General features: G+C 37.4%; 1 protein-coding gene across 3 annotated transcripts in view; it reads right to left on the reverse strand.

The window, feature by feature from the left end:
- The window catches only part of LOC148940269 (DNA cross-link repair 1A protein-like), a 320,311-nt gene extending 299,454 nt beyond the window's left edge, over positions 1–20,857 (reverse strand). The window contains exons 1-2 of one of the 3 annotated variants that reach the window (XM_089105742.1): positions 20,779–20,857; positions 10,097–10,341 (exon numbers count right to left, since the gene is read on the reverse strand). The gene's annotated coding sequence lies outside the window, so the exon portion shown is untranslated. Of the gene's footprint in view, positions 1–10,091; positions 10,408–20,778 lie in introns of those variants that run through there. The other 2 variants (XM_089105740.1, XM_089105741.1) reach the window with 2 other exon arrangements.
- Positions 20,858–26,803: the final 5,946 nt, after the last annotated feature.

A 26,803-nucleotide genomic window follows, 5' to 3' on the forward strand; every position in this document is an offset into this window, starting at 1 on the left:
CCTGCAAAACCAGGAATGGTATTTTTTTTTGTCGTTTTGAAATTTATAGTAGTATACCATGTCTTCATCAATATGTTTGGCTACCCAATTAAAAAATTAAAATATGTTTTTAAATTAGTGTAGGTGACATTAAAGTTTGAAATTAAGTAAAAAAGATTATTATGTCACTGAGAGGAGAGGAGGTGGGATTTAAAAAATCAAAAAAAAGAAGAAAAAAATAGAGCTTATCCAATAAGAAATGTCCTATTATTGTAGTTACTTAATAAGGAGAATCTTGCATCAAAACTATAACCAATTCTTATAGAACCTCATCAATAAGAATTTAGTAAAGGTATAAAGCAACACTTTTGGAAATCCTCTGCAAATATTCCTTTTGAGAAGAAAACACTATAATAACAAAAACTGGTACCATTCAATTCCCTATTGAATACTCTTTAGAAATATAACCTTCACTATTGTGACAAAATAGCCCTAGCAATAAGCCATATAGCCCTAGGCCATATACAAAACTGGGAAAAATTTACATTAAAATGGAAAAAGAGCCCTGAATATATAGATTAATAGAAATTTTCCAAGTGTTATAAATAAGAAATATTTTATTAAAGTGATTTGTTCTGCATATATGTAGGATAAAGGTACCAATGATTTGACAGTTTTTGTAAAAAAAAAAACAATTTTTCTACTCCAGAAGGCTTAATTTAAAGACTTTTGGTTTGAAAAGGGTTTCAGCATGTAGAAAAGATTCTAGAAATCTAATTGTTGGATTAGAAGTTTGAAGTTTTATCAGAAAAGGGTACAAAACTCTGATTTTCTTAAATTGGAGCATTTTCACCTACAAATATGACAGAACAAAAAAGTAACCTGGTTTTGACATAAATCAGAACTCAATTTGACATTTGTTGAAATACTTGGAGAATGCTTGCGAGCAGATCCTGGTGCATTTGACATGCCTATTCTTTTTACTTTATTTCTTTGTTTCTCTTCAACTTTTCTAAATGTGTAAATGTATAAAATACTATTCAGATAGAGGAAGCAAAAAACTGAAAATTGCTTTAAGTATAGGGATGAAATTGTATAATCATATGGAGTGTAATTGTTTGACCTGGGTCTCTATATATAATGTGTAATATAATAGTGTGATATAAGCCTCTTTATAAACGCTATCTGGAATGGCCTGCTTTCTCTTAGCTTTAATGGTTGAGCAAAGATTTCTTTGTTGATCACAGTTAAAGTGTTTGTCAACATTTGGCCATTTCAAAAGTTAATCTACCAGTTTAATCTACTTCAAACGATTTTAGTTTTGACTATCCTTTGTCTGGAAAGTCTGCAATTCTTGAAATATGCATGTCCTACTTAAGATTATTAGAAGTTTGTGACGCCGAGGAGTTTAACATGTTTCATTAGAATTTTGCGTGGGATAGGAATTCCACAACAATTAGGAGGGATTCAGAGAGAATATTTTGCATTTTACAGCTTGGGATCTATTTGAAAGAAAACATGTATAAAATTTAATAAGAGAGGATGTACTTCAAATTTGTTCAGCAATAAATGAATTAAGAGTGTTGTGAACAACTAAGTCAAATGCTGAAAAATGTGAACATAGCATGAGGCCAAGCACCAGTTCCTCAGCTGATAGAAAAATCTAGCATCAAATCAGTAAAACTAGGATTAACAAAAAACTTTTTTTTAATTTTTTTTGTGTGAGATATTATTACAAATGATAATCATCAAAATCTCTTGTTGTTAAGAAAGTACCTGTAAATTTGATAACTGTTTTTGTCAGAGGACCCTTGAATGTTGACACCAATTGTTTCTTGTTTGTTTTACATGTTCAGTGAGGTTTTGACAGAGTCCCCTATATTTTGACAGGGCCTGTTGCTGTCTGTTGACAATATTGACAAGGTTGCTAGAAGATATTCTCAAAAGAAATGGATCTCATAATAGAAGACAATATCTACATTTGAATTTGGCTGAAGGAACATTTTTAGTTATTCTGGTATTCCACTACATCAGACAAGAATTTTGACACTTGGAACATAATTTTGTCAATATAATATTAGCTGCCATATTAACCTTAACTTTATCAAGAAAAAGCCAATGTGGCTACAGTTTCAAGAAGATCAGGTGTATCTTGATGCATTGGTGCTGATCCTAACTTTTTTGCCAAAAAATAGCCAAGTAATGACAGTTTGAACATTAAATAGCTAAAAAATTTCAGGATATCATTTTGTATTGAAAAGAGAGAACTGATTGATTTGAATATTCTTCTCTTATCTGGGTGTATTAGATATAGTGCCCATGTTTGCATTGCAAAGTATAATGAAGGCTTCAAGAGATGGTGTTCAAAGTCAAGCAGAGTTATCCTGTTTTGCAGTAAAATTTTGACAGTGGTTCCAAAATTGCCCTGTTGAATCATCAGTGCCTTTATCCTAGTGTATGGATACATGTAGCTTTACTAGGGATAGGGGTGAAATTGTCACTTAAGGGAAGATTATAAATAGGAAAGAGCATTGAATAGGGAATTAAGTATTAGTCTAATGTGATTACTTTAGCCTACATGTGATTACTTTAGCTCCTAGGGAGGGGGTAAAGTATAGCAGGTCTGCAAGCCTAATTTTTTTACATATTATGGAGTAAGAATTGTTTTTTAACTTCACACAGTCCAAATACTTTACCCCCAACCCCTACTAAACTGCAAATATAAAGCTTAAATTATATATTTTCTATCTATTCTATCACTTCTCTTTGTCTTGTCTTATACTAAGCTGAAATAAACTATAAAGAATAGTGTTATAATTAGACCCCGGCGCCGCGCCGACGGATCAATCGAACTCCACCGACGAGAGGCCGGTCAAACACCACCGAAGTGTCGTACCGCCGCCGGCGTGCCGCAGGCACGCCGCCGCCGGCAGAGGCGACGGCGTTCGGTCGACTTCAAATTTATTTTGCGGCAATTCTTTATTGCGTCAACCGCAAAGTCGGAGCTTTTTCTTCTCATGTGGTTTAGTATTTCGATTTGCCTGATTAGAAATCAAGCAGGACTTGCACTATCCCCGAATTTTCGGGTATTTTTCCAAAAATCTATGCGTCACCCCGAAACAAAATTTGGTTTCCCGAGAATCACTCAATCAAGGTGCCACCCCTAGCAATTTATCACCAGTGACTTTCCCAGCCAAATATTAATTTGCATACCATAATTCTTCACTACACTCTTGCTCATTAATTTTCGTCTCTTTTGTTACTTTGCATAAAAACCAGACAGATGCAATATGCAATTGCAAATATTGTAGTATACACAGTTCTTCATATGTAGATAAAAAAAGAATCGTCTTTATGAAATGAGTTTAAGTGAGTATGAATGAGTATGAAATGAGTTTCGAATGCAGTTTCCTAATCGCTATTTCTTACATCATTTGTAGTCAAGAATTTTATTTTCCAGTTGAATAGAATTATAGAATGCAATCACTACTATACAGCTCCAGCCTTCAGTTGGATTTTGAAATTGACAGCCGACAGATTGTTTCTACAGCTTAATTGTAAATTTGCAGATTTTTTTTTGCTGTTTTTAGATAATATTTTCTTAATGTTTAATACTCAATTGTTGAACCCTGATAGAATACAATATTCTTTCTTAAACTTGTTTACCCCCCCCCCCCCCAAAAAAAAAAACCTTTTATTAAGACAAAATTTAACTATATACTACACTATTTACAAGGTTTGGGAATTAAATATTGAAACGGAAGTTACTCCAAAAATATGCTTCATAAACAAATTGTAAATTATTGCCTATAGGGGGGGGGGGGGTAGGGGGCTATCATTTTTAAATGATAATACCTCATTTTTTTTATTGAAAGCAGGGATGCCAAAAATATAATTATTTTTTTCATTTAAAGTGGAGACAGAAGAAAATGATATTGAAGTCCCTGGGAAACCGTTGAAATATTTTGATAGACCAAGGGCCCCCCATTAGGACTTGTTCATTGTCTTGGGTATTTTGCGATTTCTCATAGGCTACTGACCTAATTTGGCTTTTGTGTATGCTCCCTTTTAATTAGATTCTTTGGATCTCATTGAATGCCACGGCAAATCTATGGCTCAGTTTTTCAGTAATTTGAGGTATATCTGAATAATTTTGACATTTTTGTTGTTGTCTTTGTACCCCTTTACTCATACCCTCAATTTTTTTTCAAGGAACACTAAGCTGTTAACGTTATTTTACATGTTCGTTTGAAACATACAGTGACCTAGTTAATTATTTAGTAAATTATTTTTCTAATGAAAGCTGAGAAGGTATCCTATCAAGGTGGTATCCAGAGGGGAGGGGGGGGGGGGTAGGGAGGTATTTCATTTAAATAATATCTCGAATTTCTTTTTATTGAAAGCAGGGATCCCAAAAAGTTAATTTTTTTTTAATTTAAAGCAGAAATGGCATCCTATCAACATGGTGTCCCAGGGGGGGGGTAGTGAGCTATCATATATAAGTGATAATACCTCGTTTTTTTTTAAAGCAGGGGTGCCAATAAGTTAATTATTTTTTTTTTTATTTAAGCAGAGACGGTATTCTATCAAGATGGTATCCAGAGGGGGGGGGGGCATAGGGAGGTATTATATTTAAGTGACAGTACCTTGATTTTTTTTTTATTGAAAGCAGGGATGCCAAAAAGTTGACAAAAATTAACAAGGTTTTTGTGAGTTATACTTGATACAGCACTTGCATGGTTTGTTGTCCAAAGGAAAAGGGACATATGTGTCCAACCTGTTTTTTTTCTCATTGATGAAACGGGTTTACTTTGAAAACATTCATTCATAAGTACCAGGCAGATTCACACTAAAACGAATTGGTGTGACGAAAGCGATATCAACATCCCCACCTAACATTGCGCTTGAGTGACAATGGCGCCCTTTGTCAAGTGCCCAAGTTACATTAAAAGGCCAGGTCATAATAAAAGCTTTCAATTTGGGAGGTTTAAGGAGGAGTCTTTGACAGTCTTATTACCTCAGGGTAATAGATGTTGCAATGTTCTGAAGTATCTACAGTGGATTAAAAAATTTGATTACCCCAAAAATGTTTACCAAAAATATGCAGAAATAAAACAAATTTAACATTTGGAATATTATAACACTTTTTTCAAAGCTTTGAAGAAAAGCAAAAAAGGCTAAATACCCCTAACTACGCTTAAAAGCTATTTTAAAAAGAAACTATTTGGAGATTTCCATGGAAATAACCATAGCAGAAGCTTTGAGCCTGGGTGGGGATCAAAGGGGAGTCTTTGAGTATTTTGACCAAATGTGACTTATTGTTGCAACTTTCTTGAATTTGGTAATTTTTGTGAGCATTTGGAAATCAAAGCTTAAACTCAATAACTGACACTAAGTGTCCTAACATTTTGCTTGGATTAAAAGTGACAAACTAGGATGAAAATCCCAAAATCTTAATGGAGCTACTTCAGTCTGCATATTATTTAATTTAATTACATTTAAAACGGATGAGCTCTTCATTTTTTACCAAAGAAAATAGCTGGCACTTCATTTTTCTTCATACCAAATAAACCATTAAGCGTTTTTTGTTTCATTGTAATTGAAATGTTTTCATGTGAAGTGTTCATCATGTATTTTTCAATTTGATAAATCTACTCCTTTTAGATGCAGTTTATAATTTGACTGATATTAGGTATTTATCAGTTTATAATTTGGAATGAATCCCCCCAAAAAAATTAATAATATCCAAAAGAGCAGCCAAAACCAATAAAAAAGCAGCAGTTCAGCCTTAGCCTACATGACATATATTCTATAAAGAAGCCAAAAAAAAAAAACTTTAAAATGCATTTTTTTAATTGTTTCTAAAAACTAGTTTTAAAGCAAGATGGCTTCTTAGGAATCCAAAAGAGCAAAAAAAAAACAATCAATATAAACGTCGCGGATTTATACTGTTTAAAAGATGACAAAAAAGATTCAGACAAAGAACAGTATGAAAAATTAAGCTTATTAGTTCAAACTTATACTCCAAATTTTTATCCAAGTAAGTGACAAACTTTTTGATAAGGTATTTGAAGTTTTGTGTGCAGTAATGCTCGATGAAAAAAACTACTAATTTTGATAATTATTTACGTTAAGAATACATAGCTAATAGATACTTCAACTACTTGTATTATGGAAGGGTTCTGAAACGTCACAGCCATTTTGTTTCTACCAGATTTCTACTTGTCTTGATGAATAAACAAAGAAGACCAGTTGTCAGCCAGCAACTTGTGAATTTTTGAACTCATGAATAGGCTCAAATCTGTTGTAAATTTAAGCTGTGATTTGAGAAAGACTGATGAAAACATTAATGTTTGCAGTCAACATTGATCATGCCAGCAGCATGCCACCAACATCTAGCCGGCAGCGCGCCGCCGACATCTTACCGGCGGCGCGGCGTGGTGCGCTATTTTTGGCCCCACCGCCGCCAGTCTTCCCTCATCGGCGCGACGCTGGGGTCTAGTTATAATGCATCAATGAATGGACAACTTGAGTGGTAGGGAGTTTATCATACAAGTACCATTTTGACTAGGCTATTAAAGGGTGGGATGGGGCTAAAGTAGGGAGAAGGTCGCATACTTGGGACAGAGGTCACATACCGTGAAGACATCTAGCAAAAAAATCCCCAAATAATTGGAGGGAAGTACCTCTCTATCAGATGGCATTTGCAGAAGTTTGAAATTGACAGCAGCCATTTTGTTATTTTGTGGAAGGATCAAAAATTTAAGGTTAGGCATCAACATTTTTTGTGGAGTTCCATGAACTGTCTTGGGAAATGCTAGGTTTACAGTAATCATTTATTGGCTCTGGTTTGTCAATTATTATCTTTATGAACTAGAATCAGTGTTTTTGTCATAATTGTTGAAAAAAAATTCATGATTGCAGTGACATATAAGGTTCTGTACTTGGGACTGTCCCAAGTATGGGCACTTGGGACATGTCCCATGCATGGGCGTAGACAAGGAGGGGACATTTACCCCCTTCTCTTCTTTTGTTCTGGACTTGCTGAAAAATTTTGCATTATGCATTCTCTCTCTCTTGTTACAATTTTGGGACCTTCTTTTCCAAGCTTTCTGTTGTCATGACCAGGTGTGCCTCTCTCTCTCCATCAGACAGGAGTTCATCAAGTTGGAAGGGTGACTTCTGCTGAGAGGGGTCAGACCACAACTATTCTTGCTTTTGTTTCAGCAGCTGGAAACTCAGATCCACCAATACTTGTCTTCCCGAGGAAAAAGACAACACCAAGGATTACTCTAGGGGCTCCGCCTGGTACTGCTGCATGTGTTAGCAACAGTGGCTGGACTTCGGCTTCTGTATTCAACGAGCTTCTGCTTCACTTCATTGCCACTGTCCAGCCAAGACAAGCCACAGTTAATTATTATGGGTAATCATGAGTCCTATTTATAAGTTGAAGCTATCCAGGCATCATGATAATCATGTAATCCTCTTGACCTTGTCTCCAAACATGTTACAGAAACTGGATGGTCAACAATCCAGGCATTCCAGTTTCTCTGTACAAAATTCTACAGTTTCTAGGTGTTACTTATCTACTTTCAGTTACCCAAACCAAAACCACTGCAGGGTTTTGAGTAACACATAATTGCCTATTTAATGATTACATTTTTGTCAACAACAATTCTTCACCATCAGCTGTCACCAGTAGACTACTGAGTAAGCCTGCGTCAGAGCCCAGAGATGAAGACTTGCTATCCTCAGAATCAGAAGAGTAGGGTGGAGCCCCTCATGACTTAGGAATCCCCTGCACTTCAAACCACAGTGTTTTGCCTGCCACAATAAGACCACATCCTAAAGCTCATCCCAGAAAGGTCATAACCAAAGGCCCACTGAAAGGGGTCTGTCAAATACTGACAGATACTCCCAAAAAGAAGAAGATTGAGGAGGGGACTGCACTTTGACAAACCAGGAAATCTAAGGGAGCTCTCAAAAACACTCATTAAAAAAGAAAAAATCCTAGGCAGTCCTTTTTCACTGAAAGTAGAAGTAGCTTGGAAGATATTTTGGACTTGATTGAACCAATCAAACCAGATGCTCAGGAAGGACCTTCAGCTGAGAGAAACCCTCAATTTGGGGTAAATTTGCAGGTGGCACAATTATTTAGCTAGGGTGAAAGTGAGAATGTCATTTGATGGTTTTTTATGCTCTTTCATGTTATAATCAATTCTGTTGCAAATTGCATCTTGAGCCCTTAAAGGGGCCTGAAGATGTTTCATTTTGTAGCCACGCAAAGAAGCTATAATCAGAAGTTAAGTAATTTATAAGTGGTTAAAAACCTACAACTGGTGTGGAAACAAGCTATTAAATAATAACATATTCCAAAATGCTTATTTATAGTAGTTCTAGTCTCATTTATAAGTTAACTTAAATCAAACCGGTTTCCTACCATTTCAAGTTTTTCAAATGCCATTGACAAAAATAGCACTGAATCTTGCAATTTGAAACTTGCTGTCAACAATTCAGGGTATATATTTGCACATTAGGGGGGTGGTAGTGTAAAGTTCAAGGTAAATTAACAATGGGCCATATAATTTAGCTAGGATGAAAGTGAAAACATCATTTGATGCTTTTTTATGCTCTTTCATAATTCATATAAAATACTTTTGGGGCTCCTTTGAGGGCTCAAGATGCAATTTGTAACAGAAGCAATTATTTTATTATGAAATAGCATAAAATGACATTTTCACTTTCATCCTAGCTAAATCATTGTACCACCTGCAAATTTACCAAATTTGGTGCTATGAAACTTTGTCTTAGTACTTGAAAAGGACACCAAAAAAGGAAAGTGGTCAATTTTTTAGCACTAAGATCATACATCTTTCTGCAAAGATTATCATTTTTTAACTCATCTTTGTTTTAAGATCTTACAGCTCACTGATGTTAGCAAAAAGTGTGAAGACTGTCACTGTCTTGCCATATAGAACAATGATGAGAGAACTGTGATGATCTACTCATCATTGTTCTCATACTTCTGATCAGAGCAGAGTGATGAAAGACATTTGCACAAAAATGACCAAAGATGTAAGATCTTTGTTCAAAGATTTCACTTTTAAGCATTTTCTGACTAAAGATGTAAGATCTTAGGACACTGATGAGTGAAAAAACGCCCCTATAGTGTTGGTGAAATTGTTTCAAAAATGGCAGAGGAAAAAGAAGTACAGGTTTGTAGTTTCAAGAGGATTGCTCCATTTTTGAAATTCATCCCCATTGATGCTTCATACTGGTATAGTTCTACTGAAATTGTGATGATCTTGCCAAAGCCTTCTGGACAGACCAAAAGACAGGTTGGACATTTTGTCTTTCCCCTTGATTTGTCACCATTTAACATGTTGTGAATATTTGAACTTCTGGTTTAACCTTGTTCATCCAGCTGTGTTTTGTTCTTTAATTTTATATGTTATCTCTATTAAATAACTGAGTTTTGCATCAAATAAATGTTTTTATTGTCTGTCCCAAGCATGGTTTCCACTTGTCCCATCTTTGGTGCCCAGTTCTATAGCCTACTTGGGACAAAATGGTTAGTTGTCAAAAGAACATATTTTCTTGAAAACAAATTAATTTCACAACTTGAAAACTTGCTAAAATCTTCCTTGATTAATGCAGATGATGCTGAAAATTTTTTTGTTACTGCACTGCAAACTGTCAAGGAGTAAGAAGCAAATCAAAAATATGGTCCCAAGTATTGAGCCTTCCCCCTATAGTGTGAGTAGCCTAGCTTTAAAATGTGTTCACCAAAATTTTTCAATATAGCCTTTTATAGAATAAGATGGTTTTCTTAACATATTTCCTTCTCAACAGCCCCAATTGAGCATTAATACCCCTATAGCCTAGACTACATCAGCCTAGTTATCTATGCTATACAATCTTCTAAGCCCAACAAATAGCCTAAGGAAAGAACAAGTGGCTTGAGAACACCTTAATCGAGTATTTTTAGGTCTAGGTCCTGGATTCATTACTGAAACTGTCATTTAGGCTAACTCAATTCATTAGGCTACTAGCCAATTCAAAATAGGCTAGCAAGAGGCCCCTCAACTAGAATTTTGACATTTTAAACATACCTTACTTTTAAGACGCAGCTATAATTGTTAATTCTTGATGATGGCTGATTAACCCTCTTCTCTTGTCTGGTGAGAAAAGTTTGTTAATCCTTCAAAAAATCTCTGACTGACTGAGAGATTTGAGTCTCCTCTTGACAGCAATGTCAGTTGAGACTTCTTTCAATATGACTAATTTTCTTCCTTCTCAGCACAACGCCTTTAGCTGCAAATACTTTCAATACAGCAATAATTAATACAACTCAGCTTCAATCTAAAAAGAAAAGACAATCTTCCTTTATAGTAGGATTTTTTTTTTTTTTTTTTTTTTTTTTTTTTTTTTTTTTAACATGGACATATATCATTGCTAAAACCATCAATCAACCTATTATACACACAATATCAATCCCTTTTTCAACACTGACAATACAGCAATTACATTACTATCACCATCAGATAAAAATCTTTTTCTCTACCACTTTCCTGTATAAACTTAATAAACAGGTCTGTCTTCCTATACTTCAAAGACTCATCATCAATCAAAATTCCTAATGCAAGTGCTACTGAAAATTGTCTTAAATTTTCCTCTTTGCACAAATTCATCATTTCTTTTCTCAAATTTTCATATTCCTCACATTCTACAACATAATGGAAAATACTTTCTATATCACTACAATTATCACACTGAGGACTATCAGTTTTGACTATGATAAACAACCTTTACTTAATACCTACATGGGATGACCAAAAACGGAACATTAAGCAACCATATTTTCTTTTTAATCTACTATAATTTTTCATATCAAAGCCAGGCTTCTTTTTCTGGGTAAGAGCTATATTACTACTATTATCCCTCATTTCCTCAAAATGTTTTTGGTAAATCTTTCTAACCATCTCTCTAATCTGTTTATATGTTTCTGTAGGAGGTGTAAGGGTCATATTTTGTGCTGTCAGTTTGGCATATTTGTCTGCTTTTTCAGTACCTGTCACCCCCACATGGGCTGGACACCACAAAAATTGTATCACTATTCCTTTCCCAACAATCTTCAGAATTGAACTATAGCACTTATGGACTTCATCATTTTGTTTATTCGGAAAATTCTTTAGGGACTGGAGGGCAGATTTTGAGTCACTGCATATGAGGAACTTAGATTGGTTTTCATCACTTTCACTAGTTTTCCTCAATACCCATTCTAGTGCACTTTCAATTGCTTTTATTTCTGCCTCAAAAACCGTTGATTCTTTACTTAGTGACTTTGTTATCACTGTATTTAATTCTGGAACCACTGCTGAACAACCCACTCCTAAACCATTTATTTTTAAACCATCTGTATATATTTTAATATATTCTTGGTACTGGCTATTCAAAACTGAGAGGACTTCATATCTCATTATTAGGGGGTTATTTTCCACTTTTTCCAAGTAATCAATCTGACAATCAATCTGAACCTAATCCCATGGGGGAATTTTGGTGGTTTTTCATAACGTAGCATTTGGGTAATAGGTACTTCTTTACCTTGCTGAGTTAGTAGTTCTTCAAATTTTTCAAAAGGATTTAGTTGTTTCCTTTTTCTATGGTGATTTCTAGTGTGGGTCAGACCAGGTTTAATTATCAATTTCTTAACTGGGTGATTAAAGTCTGCTTTCCATAGATGGTTCATGTAAACTATAAGCATTTTTTCTCGTCTTGTGTTCTCACTCCAGACTCACCCAGGAGAAAAGGAATTGGGGTGCTCTGGTGGGCTCCAAATGCCAATCTTAGGGCTGTATTCTGTATTGTATCAAGTTTTCTGAGTGTAGATTCTGGGGCAATGCTGTATATCAAACTCCCATAATCAATTTTAGGTCTTATGTATTTGATATAAAATTGTCTTGCTGTAACTATGTTGACATCATGCTTCCCACATGAAAGCATCTTCATCAACTTCAGTTGCTTTGCACAGGATTCTTTTAGATATTTGACATGTTGACTAAATTGAAGTTTATTATCAATGTGTATTCCAAGGACTTTATGACAATTGGTTACAAGCAGTTCCTCTCCAAATAGAGTAAGTAGGGGAGGCCTAATATTCCTCTTAGATGTGAACAACATAACTTTAGCTTTAGATGGTTCAAAATCAAGATCTATTCCTAGGGACCATAACTCTATTTGGTCTAATGTTTCTAGGACAACTTTTTCTGCTTCTTCCACTGTGTTTTGGATTGTCCAAGTATTATTATCATCAGCAAAGATTCCTCCTTTGCAGTTATTGTCTTCTAGAGGGATATCAAATTCTCCAACATTATAATAGTCTGGTCCAAGAACACTTCCTTGTGGAACACCTCTTTCCACCTCAATTTCCTTTGATCTTTCTTGTCCTACAGTCACAGCAATTTTTCTATCTGACAGGTAGCTCAGTGTGAATTTCATCAAATTTCCATTAATTTTTGCTCTAGATAAACCTTGTAGTATCTGTCTGTGAACCAAATTATCAAAAGCTCCTTTAACATCCAAGAACACTGCAATCATTACTTTGCCATTATCAAGTGCATCAATGATGTCTCTCTGCATCCTGATCAGGTTATCTACTGTATTTCTCTCTCTGCGAAAACCTGTCTGAATATCCTGCAGCAGGTTAGCTTCATCTATTGCAAATCTCAGTCTTTCCTTTACTAGCCTTTCATATATATTACCTTCAACTGGGAGCAGAGTTATAAAACAATGATTTTCTGCTTTGTGTGGTTTATTTGGTTTTAAGATCATGATAGATGTGCCATTCTTCCAAATTGTAGGGAAATTGCCCTCCTTCCACAATTTGTTGATGAGCTGTAGCATAATATCCTTCTATTTGTCAGTCAACCTTTTAAAGAAAACAGGGTATAGGTTGTCACTGCCAGATGAAGTCTCTGGTAGTGTCTTTAGAACAAGTTCAAATTCTGATTTTGAGAAGGGTTTGTTGTAATTTGATACTGACTGTTGCATAGAAAGTTTTCTTGCCTTAGTGAAAGTTGTTGAATGTGGGCTGGTTCCTTCAAATGGATCTTTCTTACCTATTGTCTGGTGGAGATGACTTGCTGCTGCCTCAGCTTTTGTTTTGTTATCAGCAATCACTTGTCCTTGGTAGGTTGTTGGCCCCTGCGGATGGTGGTACAATTCTCTCCTATTCATCTTTCTTATGAAGGTATACACTTTTCCAAATGGATCCCTGAAGTTGAGATTTGAAACAAAATGCTTCCAAGATTCTGCTTTAGCTTGATTTATTGTTTTTCTAATTTCTGCCTGGGCCAATATTTTTTTTCTATAATTTTCAATTGTCAGAATCTTGTTGTAATTGTTTGAAGCTTGGTTTAGTTTCTTCTTATTTAAGCTACACTGTTCATTCCACCATATTGGTTCATTCCTAGTCTTGTTGGGGATAGTCTTCTTAGCCACTTCCATCAGTAGATCTTGTAATCTTTCAATTTTCTTCTCTGTAGTCATAACTGTTGCCAGTTCTTCTTCAAGACTTATCCTTGTAAGTTCTTCCTGGAAGTAATCCCAGTTAACTTTCTTCAATTTAAAGGTAGGGCGTGTTGGTGGGGTTTGACTTCTTAGTATAGATTCTTTATACTCAATTACCACTGGCTCATGATCACTGGTTAAGGTTGGTTCAGGAGTTAAACTTATATTTAGTTGATTGATTATTGCTACTGCAGATAATGTCAGAACAATGGTAGAGTATACTCCTGTAATTGGGTTTCTTCTAGTTTGAAGTCCAAGTGGGGTCACTAGGCCAATGTCATCATTCTTATCCAGAGCACTTAGGATACCTCTACCACTACGATTATGAGATCCACATAAACACCAGGCATCTGAATGGGCATTAAAGTCACCAGTAATAATAAAAGGCTCTTTGGCTTTAATCACTTTTTTCACTTTATTGAAAATGTCCTCTGTTTGTGGCTCATTTCCATTGGGGTTATATATATTAACAATAACTATTGTATCCCTCTTACCCAGGAATACTCGGCAAGCTTCCATCTCAATTTTAGAACTTGTGATGTCTTCAATATCTAGTTTTTGAAACATTAATGACTTTTTAATGCACACTAATATTCCTCCTCTTGACCGTTCTGCTCTATCTTTTCTTATTACTTAATAATTTCTAAGTCTCCTCGAATTCTGGGGTTGTAGCCATCTTTCTTGAAAGCATACAACATCAATTTTTTCTTTTTCTAAATAGCACTCTAATAAATCCTTTTTGCCTTTCATAATAGATTGGATGTTAAAAGATAGCAACTTCATTCTGGTTTATTTGCTAGATTCCAAACTTCTTCTACATTGATTTCAACTTTGAACAGTGAGTGCATAAGTTGACATAACTTCACTATCCTATCTTTCATTTCTAATTCCTTGATGTGTATCACTTCTGGCACTTTGGATACAAATAACACTAGCTGTTGAAGGGTGTTTTTTGGTTCAAGGGGGTGTGGCTCTTTCACAGCCTTCTTGTTCAGTGCATCTGCATATCTCCGGTATGCATTAGCTGCTCTTTTCATTGGTATATTTTGGTGAACTGCAATTTTTATGATTTCATGGTTTTGTTGGTGTGCTGAGCAGCTACCAGATGTTGTTGAATGGTTTTTCCCATATTTGGTACAGACATACTTTTGGTATTTTCCTGACTCTTTGGTTTCTAGTTTTAAGAGACAATCATTAGAAGAGTGTTTGTTTGCACATCTCAAGCATACAGCATGTGGCGACCTACACTTTTCTTGAGTGTGGCCATACTTTTGGCATTTAAAGCACTGAATAATGGGTTGGTTGTATCTCTCAATACTTCTTTTTCTTCCATATAGCCAAATAGACTGGGGAAGAGAGTTACTCTCAAATGCAACACAAATACTCATGCTATCTTCTAATTTTTTGGTCTCTCGGTTGTATCTTTTCAACCTCTTTAATTCCTTAATCTCAATATTAGTTTCTACCCTGAGGTCTGTCAGCAGTTCTTCCTTTGAATAATCTAGTGCTATTTGCTTGATTACACCATAGCTGACCTGTCTTTTCTCTTCAGGTGCTACATCAACAACATCTAGCTTCTGAATTTTCATTAAAGTCTCCAATGCAGTTTGTGATTGAACATATACTGATAGTCTATTTCTATCATAGTTTGAGTAAAAGTCAAATTTTTCTGTTTGGAGAATTTTCTTAAGTTCTAGAGTGATTGCTCTGTCTGATGGAAGTTTTACCTGTGAGGTGAAAACCACTGTTAGATTAGTCCCTGATTCACTGCTTATAAACTCACTAGCTGCCTCTATTCTGTTATTTCTAGCTCTGAATTTCTCTGGAAATCTTTCAACTATAGGAGGTTTAACAGTTTTAGAAGTTTCTTGCTCAAGAGGTGAGCCACTTCTCTTACCATTTCTTTTCAGTAAATCGCTGATCCCTTCAGCCTCCATAGGATTTACAACATTTGTGATGTCCTCCTCTTCTTCCTAGGGGAGGGGAGGATAATCAACTGACAACCCTGAAAATCTATTGTGGACACTTACTACCTTAAATTACCTTAAATCGCATCTTCTAGCGACTAAGGTTGCAGGAACCTGTAGATGTCGCCAGGTAGTATTGACAGGAGTTCGTTGCACAATTCATTAGTGGATCATCACATCCTACACGTATACGGGACAGTTGAATATCACACACTAATAGACCCTAGTGGTGGATGCAGGCTCATCCCACTGCGTCCTCCATGGCTTGTTCCTCCAGTCATGGTCAACGCCAGTCTTGAAGCTGTTAACTGAAGCTGCGGAAACAGTTGAATCGCTCAGTGAATTCCACAACGGAACAACGCGATTGGTGACGAAGTTGTATTTCTCACGCTTTCTGCTGAATCTTTGGCGGAGTTTTATGGGGTTACCTCGCGCTCTGCTAGACTGGTCCTGTTCGAGAATGGGCTTGATAACACTGCTGTTCATCAACTTATATGCCAAAATTACGTCCCCCCTTTTTCTACGGTAGGTCAGAGTTTGCAAATCAAGCTTTTCTAGGCGTTGCTCATATGGGATTTGTTGGTTGGCAAATGGGAGCCTAGTAGCTCTTCTCTGGACTTTTTCAAGCAACTCTGTATCGCATTTAAAGTGGGGGTTTGCAACTGCCATCCCAAACTCAAGATGAGGGCGGACAAGGGCTGTGTAAAGCTTCTTAATGACCCTGGGGTGGCGACTAGTCACTGATCGCTTGATTAGGCCTAGGATCTTGTTTGCCTTTGCGGCTTGAGTTCGGCAGTGACTATGGAACTTCAGCTTATTATCTATGATTACCCCGAGATCACGTTCTTCCTCTGCGCTTTGGATGGGTGTTATAGCACCAGTAGAGTCCAACATATGGTAGCTATGGCAAGGGTTGTTCAGTCCAAGATGTAAAACTTTACATTTGCTTGGGTTAAACTCTAGTGTCCAAGTTGAGGCCCATTGGCAGAGGTTTGTTAAGTCTTGTTGCAGGGCATTGCAGTCTTCGTCAGAAGCGGCAGGTCCAAAAAGTTTGGAATCGTCTGCATATAGTTCCAGCAGATTCTGGACAACCTCAGGAGCATCGTTAATGTAGAGGTTGAATAAAGTCGGGCCCAACTTAGTTCCCTGTGGAACACCACTTCTGACATTTACTGGTGCCGAGTACACGAGGTTTCCGTTGTGGTCGTAGACTGCAGCAATCTGGATTCTATCAGACAGAAAGCTATGGATCCACTGGGCTACGTCTACATCAATGTGATATGCTGACAGTTTAATCATCAGGTACCGGTGGGACATTTTATCAAAGGCTTTTGCCTGGTCCAGTAGGAACACGTCTACAGGGGATCCCGATTCGATAACCTCAGTGATTGATTCATAAGCTTGGATCAGGTTCGTTTCAATGGACATTCCTTTTCTAAAGCCATGTTGGCCGCTGTAAAGGAGACCATTCCTTGTCATGTGAGCTATAACGGCATCATTGACCATTCCTTCAATCAGCTTAGCAACGACTGAGGTAAGGCTTATGGGCCGGTAGTTCTCTGGCTGGCTTCTGGAACCTTTCTTAAATATTGGAGTTATTGTTGCTGTACGCCAATCAGGTGGTAGTTTCTTTGTCTTCAAAGACAGATTATACAAGGAGCAGAGCGGTTCGGTGACTATATCAGAGATTTCTTTGAGCAGCCTGGGATGGATGCCGTCTGGTCCTTTGGCTTTGTTAGGGTCCAGCTTTGATAGTCTTTTCTTAACCTCTTCAGTCGTGATGATGAGTTTCGGCATAAGATGTTCGATATGTCTGGGGTCAGGACATGAGGGTTCATCTGATGAGCCTGAGGAGAAGTTCGAAGCGAAGGTAGTGTTAAGCAAGTTTGCTATAGCTTCTGGGTCTTCCAACTTTTTCCCTTCAGCGTTGAATAAGAATGGTATTGATCGCCTGTTCTTATCTTTCTTGGACACATACCTCCAAAATCGTTTAGGGTTTTCCTTTATACTAAAGGCTATCTTCTCCTCATATTCTGCCATAAAATGCCTAGTTAGATGTCTCAACTTATACCTGGCTCTGGCATAATGCTCCCAGTGTCGTGTGCATACACACTTCTTGTACTTCGAAAGTGCCTTTTTCTTCCTGTTCATGGCTCTTTTAATGGGTCGATCTATGTGAGGCAGTGTTCTAGGTGCCTTGACAAAAGACGTTGAAGTACAAAGCTGCTCAACATGGAGGACGGCGTTCTTGAAATTTAGCCAGGCTTGCTCTATATCATCACTGTTAGTCACTTGATCCCATGCAACCGCCTGTAGTATTTCCCTGATCCTGCTGTAGTCGGTATACGTTCGTTTGGTGCAGTTGTTTGGTGGTTGACTTATTAGCAAGTCATGGGAAATACAGAGGTGATCGCTAGCGCCAATGGGGGGCAGGTAATCAGTATTCACTAGCAGTCCTGGGTTGTTAGTGATTGTCAAGTCTAGTAGAGATGGTATCTGGTTGTTTTTGTAACGGGTTGGCTGATCAATTAATTGGTACAGATTATTGTTGCCTAAATATTCAACAAACGGGTTAGTTGCAGTTGAACTTTGATGGTAACCTGCTCCATCCACCCACAAAATATCAGGCATATTTAGATCACCAATTAAAATAAAATCTTGGTTACAATGCTTAGATGCATGATCAGCTAATTGAGTAAGAGCCCCATAAGAGGCAGCGGCATCTGGGCTGCTTGGGCTTCTATAAACGCATCCTATTAGAAGTGGCTTCCCCCCAATAACAATATTAACAAAAACACTCTCAACCCATGGGGACTAATCATGATTCAAAGTCAAATCTCTGACCTGTAATACATCCTTCACATACACAGCAACGCCTCTTCTGGGGTGAGTTGAGAGATTCGAGAACAGGCGATATCCGGGGATCATGATATGATCATCTTCCAGTGGGGTAGTAGAGTTCTTGGGGGTCAGCTCGCAGATACACAACACATCGTATTCTTCAGCAGTAGTTGTAAGTTTTAGTTCAGGAAGCTTATTTGTCACTGTATCAATGTTCGTGTAAAAAAGCTTCAATAATTTCTTTTGACTAGTCTGTGGAGGGTTACTATAATGTATCACTTTTGGCAAACTCTTGAAACTAATGTCTGATGAGCTAGGGCTCGAGCATGAATGGAAAGCACAACTATTATTGCCACTCTTAAATGAATCACTATCATCGACACTACTACAACTGTGGAAACTATTTACATATGGGCTATCCTCAGCAGGCAGTGGGCACATTAGTGCTCCGTCGCTGCCCCGTTTTTTGAAGTTTGGATTTGTTTTCGTTTCTCCCTTTCCGCCTTTGTGCGGTCAAAGTGAAACTGCACAGCACCCTTCAGCTCCCTCGACTTAATCACAATCTCCTTTTTTATCTTGTAGTTATCAGTGAGGAAGAGGACAGGTCTAGGTCGGTCACCTGGTTTCGGTGGATTGTTCCCGAGCCGCTGCGGCTTCAAGATTTTGACAGAGGGCAGATTGTATGACTGGGCAAGATGATCCTGAATAAACATCAGAATATCAGCTGCCTCTTCACATGATTCAGGAACTCCGTAAACTACGATGTTGAGCTGCCTTTTCTGTCTCTCTCTGTCCTCACGGATGATCCGTCTAACATAACTTTCAAAGTTCTTGGTAGTATCGCTCTGACACCGGTTCAGCCTGCTAGTAACTATATCTTCTAATTTGGATTCAACTTCTGCTAGGGTGCACTTGCCTGCGATCTCACTTTCCAAGTTAGAGATTTTGCTGTTAATGTTCCCCAGTTCTTGTTTAAGGTCTTGCTGAAACTGATCCAGAGAAGAGGTCACAGCTTTTGAAACGGTAGCTTCGATAAGCTTTTGTGTAGCATTTGAGCCAAGGCTGCTATTCCCAGTAACCTTACACACAGGACAGAACCACTCACAGGTGAGGCTGTCAGTCATTTTGCAAAATAGTTGGTATTCTGATTTTGAGATTCCAACGCAATCTATGCACAGCCACTTATCACAACCATCACAAGACAAAGCTTGGGACTGTCCATCAAGTTCGCGTCTACAGCTACCACACTCATCTTCATTTTTCTTTGGGCTTACCCGGGTTCTCTTGTTTGTTGACACTTTCGGCGGCATTTTCTTCTATTTCTTCGCTGAAAACTCGGCTGAGAACAAAACCACAGTACAACGCCAAGCGATCAAAACTTGGCGCCCGGGTTAAAATTTAAAAAGGCACGTGGGCGGGCGGTCACGTAGGCACTTTTATCGCGAGCTTAAGTTCGATAATTGCACAGGATTCGATGAAAAGAATAGTCAAAACTGATCAGCAAGTATATAAAATAGTCTATGTCCTATTTATATTTCCAAAAAACTGTTCTAAGATTTCACTTGATCCACTCTCAAGGACGCCAAGGTCAACACAAAGGATGTAATTTCTACAAGTTACACACCTTCGTATTCTGTGGTCCTGGCGAATAATATGCCAATATGCTTTCTAAATACACTTCTCAGCCAATATATTTTCTAATTTGAAGTTCTTTTTGCCCTGAAAGTTCTTGAGGTAGACAAAATGTGGGAAGTGCAATACTCAAATCACCTATTCCCAGCAGTTTAAGGATTAAATCCCACTGGTACCAACTCGGCCTCTTGTTTGTTTGATATTGCTCCCTTCTGCACAAATTATCACCAAAAGTACGCAGAACAAATCATCACCAAAAGTACGCAGAAAACGGAAGGCCAACGTAATCTGTGGCGTTTTTAATAATTATCGTTTGGCAACTGTGCTCCGTTCCTAAATATATATTACAGCAGAAAGTAGAAATTTGCTTATTATTTCTAGATTGTTTTCTCTTAAAGTTTTAACTGATGGTACAAATTGTAAATTTTGGGTTTGAGGTTCATGATATAAATGACCTTGATGACTTGAATATGGCAGAGGTGCATAGTAAACTGTAGGGGGACCTTGAGTATCTTGATATGTTGAGTGAGGAAATTGTATAGGTGTTTGATGGGGCTGTCCAGAGTATACTGGAAATGGCTGGGTGTGAGATGGTGAGTATGCTATGTGTGGTGGTGAGAATTTTTGTGGAGGAGACAGTCCTACTAGTGCTGATGTTGATCCTGTTTGTGTATGATTTGTCTGTTGTGGATGGCTGGTTCCAATTTTGACATTTCCCCCTGGGAGAATCCCCATTAGAGGGTGGAAATTCATTAATCAATCCTAATCCAAATATTGTAAATGCTCTTACCCGAAATCAAAACTTCAGAATGCGAAATAGTCTAGAAAATAAGCCTGGGCAACAATTTTTTAATTTTACCGCGTTGTCCGTTTTCCTCGATGCCCTCAAAAAATCTCAAATCTCGCGGCAAAACCTTTCGAAATTTATAATGTGGACATTGCCAGGTTTGCTAATGTGACTTTTCTGTAGTGGGGCAAAAAAGACTAAATTTTAGGGCCATGCCTACATTCGGCGTATGCTAGACAATCAGGACGGAGAACTGGAAAACTTGGTGATGTAGACTGCTACTACTGCTCCATTTTTCTGTTTCTGGGTAGGCGGGTAGGCTACAAAAAATGTCAATTAATGCGCTGGTATACCAAAAATCAGGAGGTTCAGGTTGAAGCCTTATCAAGCAACAAATCAGAAGCAACGCTAAAGCATCACCTATAGTAAAGGCCATACGGCTCCAATGTTTTATTATTTTTTTTCCCAAAGGCACTTCATATGGAAGGGTTTGTCATAGAAACTTCAAAGGGGGCTCATTCGATTGCAAATCGAGAGTTCTAGTGCCTCTTTTAAGGGTCAAAAGTGATTGGAAGGCAAATAACACCCCTTCCATGGCCACCAGTTCCCCAAACACATCCAATCAAAATTTTTGAGATAGCCATTTCGTTCAGCGTAGTTGATTTCTAGATATAAATTATGTTTTGAGGAGGACACTCCCCCACTGCCGCCAGGGTAAGGGCTGTAAGTTATGCCTTGGAGGCATATAAGGTTTTTGTAGAAACCTCTGTTGTAGAAACTTCAAAAAGAACTCATTTGATTGTAAATTCAAAGGGCTAGTGCCCTTTTTAATAGTAGAAAGTTATTAGAGGGCAACTAACCTCTCACCCCCACCTTTTCCCCAAACACATCCAATCAAAATTTTGAGATAGCCATTTTTTTAAAATAGTTGAAAATTCAGGAAATTAGGTCTTTGAGGATAACAACTCCCCCCCCCCCAAAGCCCTCAGGGCAAGGGTTGTAAGTTATGGTCTGGGGGCATATAAGGTTTTTATGGAAAGTGTTGTCGTAGAAACTTTAGAAAGGGCTCATTCGATTGGAAATTTAAATGACTAGTTCCCTTTTTAATAGTCGAAAGTGATTGGAAGGCAACTAACACCCCTTCCACGCCCACCATTTCCCCCAAACACATCCAGTCAAAATTTTGATATAGCCATTTTGTTCAACGTAGTTGAAAGTTCTAGAAACTAGGTTTAAGCAGGACACTCCCCCCAATGTCTTCAGGGTAAGGGTTAGAATTTATGCCCTGGGGGCATATATGGGTCTTATGGAAGGAATGCTCGAATAAACTTCAGAGAAGGGTCATTTGATTGGAAATCGAAAGTTCTAGATCACTTTTTAAGCATCAAAAGATATCGGAGGTTAACCAGCTTCCCCTTCTCCCGCTTAATCCCTTTTTTCCCAAATGCATCTGATTAAATCTTAAAACTGCTATTTTGTTAAAAATAGTTCAAAGATCATATAACAAAAATTTCCGTGTCAACAAAACCCACCAGGGCCCAAGGGCATGCCTTGTAAGTTATGACCTGGGGGCATATGTGGTTCTTATGGAGGGGAGGCTCGTATTAACTTCAAAGAGGACTCATTTGATTGGAAATTAAAAGTTCTTTTTCACTTTTTAAGAGTCAAAAAAGATTGGAGGGCAACTAGCCCCCCTTCCCCACGCCCCCTTTCCTACAAATTCATCCAATAAAAATTTTGAGATATTAGCCATTAGCCATTAAGTTAAAAATTGCACGAAAGTCAGATAAAAAAACTCAGGTGTCGTCACAACCGCCCATAACCCAGGAGCAGGCGTTGTAAGTTTTGCCCTGGGGCACATATGGTTCTTATAAAAGGGATGCTCATCTAAACTTCAGGGAGGGCTCATTTGATTGGAAATTGAAAGTTTGAGCTCACTTTTTAATAGTCAACAGAGATCCAAGGGCAACTGGCACCCCCCCCCCCACGCCTTCTTTTTCCAAACCAATCTGAGGAAAATTTTTAGATAGAAATTTTGTTAAAAATAGTTTAAAGGTCGGATAAGAAAAAATCCGGTGTTAATATAAGCCCCCCCCCCGGGCCCAAGGGAAGGCGTTCTAAGTTATGCCCTAAGGGCATGTATGGTTCTTATGAAAGGGATGCTATTATAAACTTCATAGAGGTCTCATATGATTGGAAAGTGAAAGTTCTATTTCACTTTTTAAGAGTCAAGAGAGTTAAGAACAACTAGCCCCCCTCAGCGCCCTTTTTTCCCCGAACTCATCCACTACAAATTTCAAAATAACCAGTTTTTTGGAAATTTTTCCAAAATTAGATAACAAAAACTCCCCCCAAGGCCCAGGAGATAGGCGTTGTAAGTGTTGTCCTGAGGGCGTATACGGTTCTTATGAAAGGGATACTCGTATAAACTTCAGAGGGATCTCATTTGGTTGGAAATTGAAAGTTCTAGTTCAATTTTTAAGAGCCAAAATATATCCGAGGGCAACTAGCCCCTGCCTCCCTACACACTCTTTTTTCCCCAAGCTCATCCGATGAAAGTTTTATAATAGCCATTTCTTAAAAAATAGTTCAAAGGTCAGATAATAAAAATTCCTGTGTTGACGCAGCCCCCCACGACCCAGAGGCAGGTGTTATGAGTAATGCTCTAGGGATATATATGGTTCTTATGGAAGGGATGCTCGTATGAACTTCGGAGAGAGCTCATTTGATTGGAAATTGAAAGTTCTTGTTCACTTTTTAAGACTCAAAAGAGATCGAAGGGCAGCCTCCCTCCAAGCTCGATTTATTTTTTCTTCAGAGGCACTTCATATAGAAGGGATCGTCGCATAAACTTCAAAGAGGACTCATTCGAATGAAAATCGAGAGTTCTAGTGCCCTTTTTAAGAGTCAAAAGTGATCAGAGGGCAACTAGCTCCCCCCACGCCCTTTTCCCCCAAATACATCCGATAAAAATTTGAGATAGCCATTTTTTTTAAAAAAATAGTTCAAAGATCATATAACAAAAGCTCCTTTACATATGGCCAATTCGTTAAAAAATAGTTCAAAGGTCAGATAAGAAAAACTCCTGTGTCGACACAACCCCCCCAGGGCCTGGGGCAGGAGTGTGATATGTATGTGAGAGAGGGAGGTGATACCCAAACTCTTGTTTCTAGTAATTTTTGTTCGTTTCAAGCTTGATTTACATATTCAATTTAAGTTTTACTCGTTTTAAGATTTATTTATTAATTTACATTAATACCTGTTGTATGTTTGTTTGCATTGTTTATTTAATTTCTGTTAGTTTTAAGTTTCATTTATACTTCAATTGCAAAATATTTTTTTAGTTTTATTCTTGATTTTCATATTCAATCTAAACATTACTCGCTTTAAGATCTATTTATTCAATTGTATTATTACTTGTTGTATGTTTTCTGCTATGATTGTTATATTAATTTCTGTTTGTTTTGGGTTTCATTTATTCTTTAATAGTAATTTCTGGTCCTTTTGAGTTTGAAGTTTAACAGGCATTTGTATCTGCTGAGCTTAAGTTTAAAATGGCCTTTATTGAAAAACTTATAGTTGGGAAAGTTTTTTTTTAATTAATTTGATAAAGGAGCTATGGTACTTACCAAAAAGGATAAAGAGGCTTTCAAAAACCCACAGAAATAGTAAGATAAAGAGACTTTCTCACTATTTGAATTTTAGAAGGACAAACGTGATGATTGCAGAACTGCGTAGAAAACCAGAGAATGAAAAACCGTGGAAAATGTAGCAATTACTACTTGTCTTCCCGGTCCCTGTCCCAGTTTTCTAGCAAACTCCGAATTTAAACGCACTCTAATTTACTTGCATGCTTAATTTGCTAACTTTTTTTGACAAAATTTGCCAATTATTTTAATAGTTTTGAAAGAAAAATCTTAAAAGATATAAAGTATAATTTCTTCCATCAAACCAAAAGAGAAATTGCAAAGACTTTAATTTTCACTTTATGTACTACAAGGATTAGCAAATTTAAATAAAAAGGTAAAAAAATAATGAGTATGAATGTCACAACTGTCACTTTAAGACATAAAAAATATTACTTTAGTATCTTTAAGAAATATCTTACTTGTTACTGACTTTTCTGCTACATATTTTCATTTAAGTCTTCTGCTATAATATTTGGCTCCCTAATCCTTGGCAGCCGAAAAATATAAACTTCCAAAGTAGCAGGTTTTTTTGGGTAATTATGGGGTTTTCATCAACATTTGAAGGTAGGTCTTACTCACAGAAAAAATATATGTGTAATACAGACGTCCATTAATTTTACGCTGAATTTGGTGCTTATGCTCATTTATCCTCACTTTCTCAGGATTCTATCAAGCATGAGCGTCAAGTCTTCTTTATAGAAAAGGGATATCTCATTGGATACCTATGAACAGGGAAATGAAAGAATTTAAGAATTTTGAAGAAGTCCCCGAGAAAGATGCAAATTTGATTCGACCTCATCCATTTCCTCCAGCACTAGAAGAAGCTGAAAGCCTTCATTTAGACAGGTGTATTTGAGTATTGCCCCATCTTCAAGATACGGGAGGTTTCTTTGTTGCTCTGATTAAGAAAGTAAAAACTCTTCCTTGGGAGAAAGACCCAAGCGATCCATGGGCTGCAGTCCAAGGTCCACCAACTCAACAACCTCCTAATAAGAAGCGAAAACGTGTCTGGGGATTTAAGGAAGATCCTTTTGTTTACTTTCGTGACGATGAACCAATATGGCCTGAAATTCGTGATTACTATGGTTTTGATTCATTAAATGCAAAGGATTTGTTTTCCCGTACAACTGAAGACAAGAAGAAAAATATTTATCTTAGTTCTTCTGGAATTAGAAACATCATGACATCGAACGAAAGTGGAATTAAGATAATTAACACTGGGGTTAAGATTCTGATCCGTACTGACAAACGAGGAACTGAGTGCACATTTTCTGACGCATGCCCCAGCTCTAGTGATCCTTTCCCCCACTTAATCAATCTTGCAATTACAGCCTCGTCTTCAACAGGATTTAGAGAGCATGTTGAATAAACCATCTGACCTCCAGCCTCTAAAAGTTCAATTCCTCTTTTGGCAATTCTGTATTGTATACCGTGTAGATTGTTTCCATTCGCTGTGTTGAATTTAGCCCAAACATCGAAGTTCTTTCTCAAAGTTCCATCGCCCGAACATGGTACATCACAGAGAAATCGGTCAAATTTCAATGGGAACTTTTTGCCATCATCGTGAGAAACTTCAATATTTGGCAACACTGTAGCATCATGATTAATAATGACGAAACAGGGGCTCTGTAGTCGCTTTGTTTGATGAACTAACATGTAACAACGCTTGTTATCAGCATCATTGGCAACAACAAGTCCGGAGGGTATAACATCTTCCCCATTTGCATGTAGCATTTCAATCAACTGTGCAGTCTTGGAACCAGGTGCTGCACACATATCTAAGACCTTATGATGTGGCTTGACATCTAGAACCAGTGGCGGAATCATACTAATAGCTTCCTGTCGGCTAATATTACCCGTTGCCGTTTCAGCTATTAGGAAGTTGTGCAAGCGAAACATAGTTTGATTTTTTCTAATATCTTTTCGGCTCAAATTAAGATGCCAGCCAAAATCGTCAGGATACCATGGTAGATTTTTAGGACCCACTTGTTCTTTACCTTCAACCTTCATTAAATCTTGAAAATAATTTCCTTTAATTATCCTAAGCGAAGCTTCAGCTTGAGACTTGTATCCAGTGAGTCGAAATGTTGTAGGTAGAGGACTTTGTAAAGCTGTGAATAAACTCTGGCCATTCTTCATTAGATACTATCCCTTGAGTCTTGTAATATTTTTCAAAGTCATTTATTTTAAGGTTAAATGCTTTTCCTCTACCTCTGCTTATGCCAGACACACTTTTATAACCCATCCCATGGTGGTCACTATTCGTACCGCTTCTGCCTTTGTATAGGTCACTGGCATTTTCAGAAGAGTTACTTTTTCTTCTTTCTGTGTTTTTACCA

The sequence above is a fragment of the Artemia sp. Qi Xiang Cuo genome, chromosome 20, assembly GCF_049724085.1.
Source record: "Artemia sp. Qi Xiang Cuo chromosome 20, ASM4972408v1, whole genome shotgun sequence".
NCBI classification, from domain to species: domain Eukaryota; kingdom Metazoa; phylum Arthropoda; class Branchiopoda; order Anostraca; family Artemiidae; genus Artemia; species Artemia sp. Qi Xiang Cuo.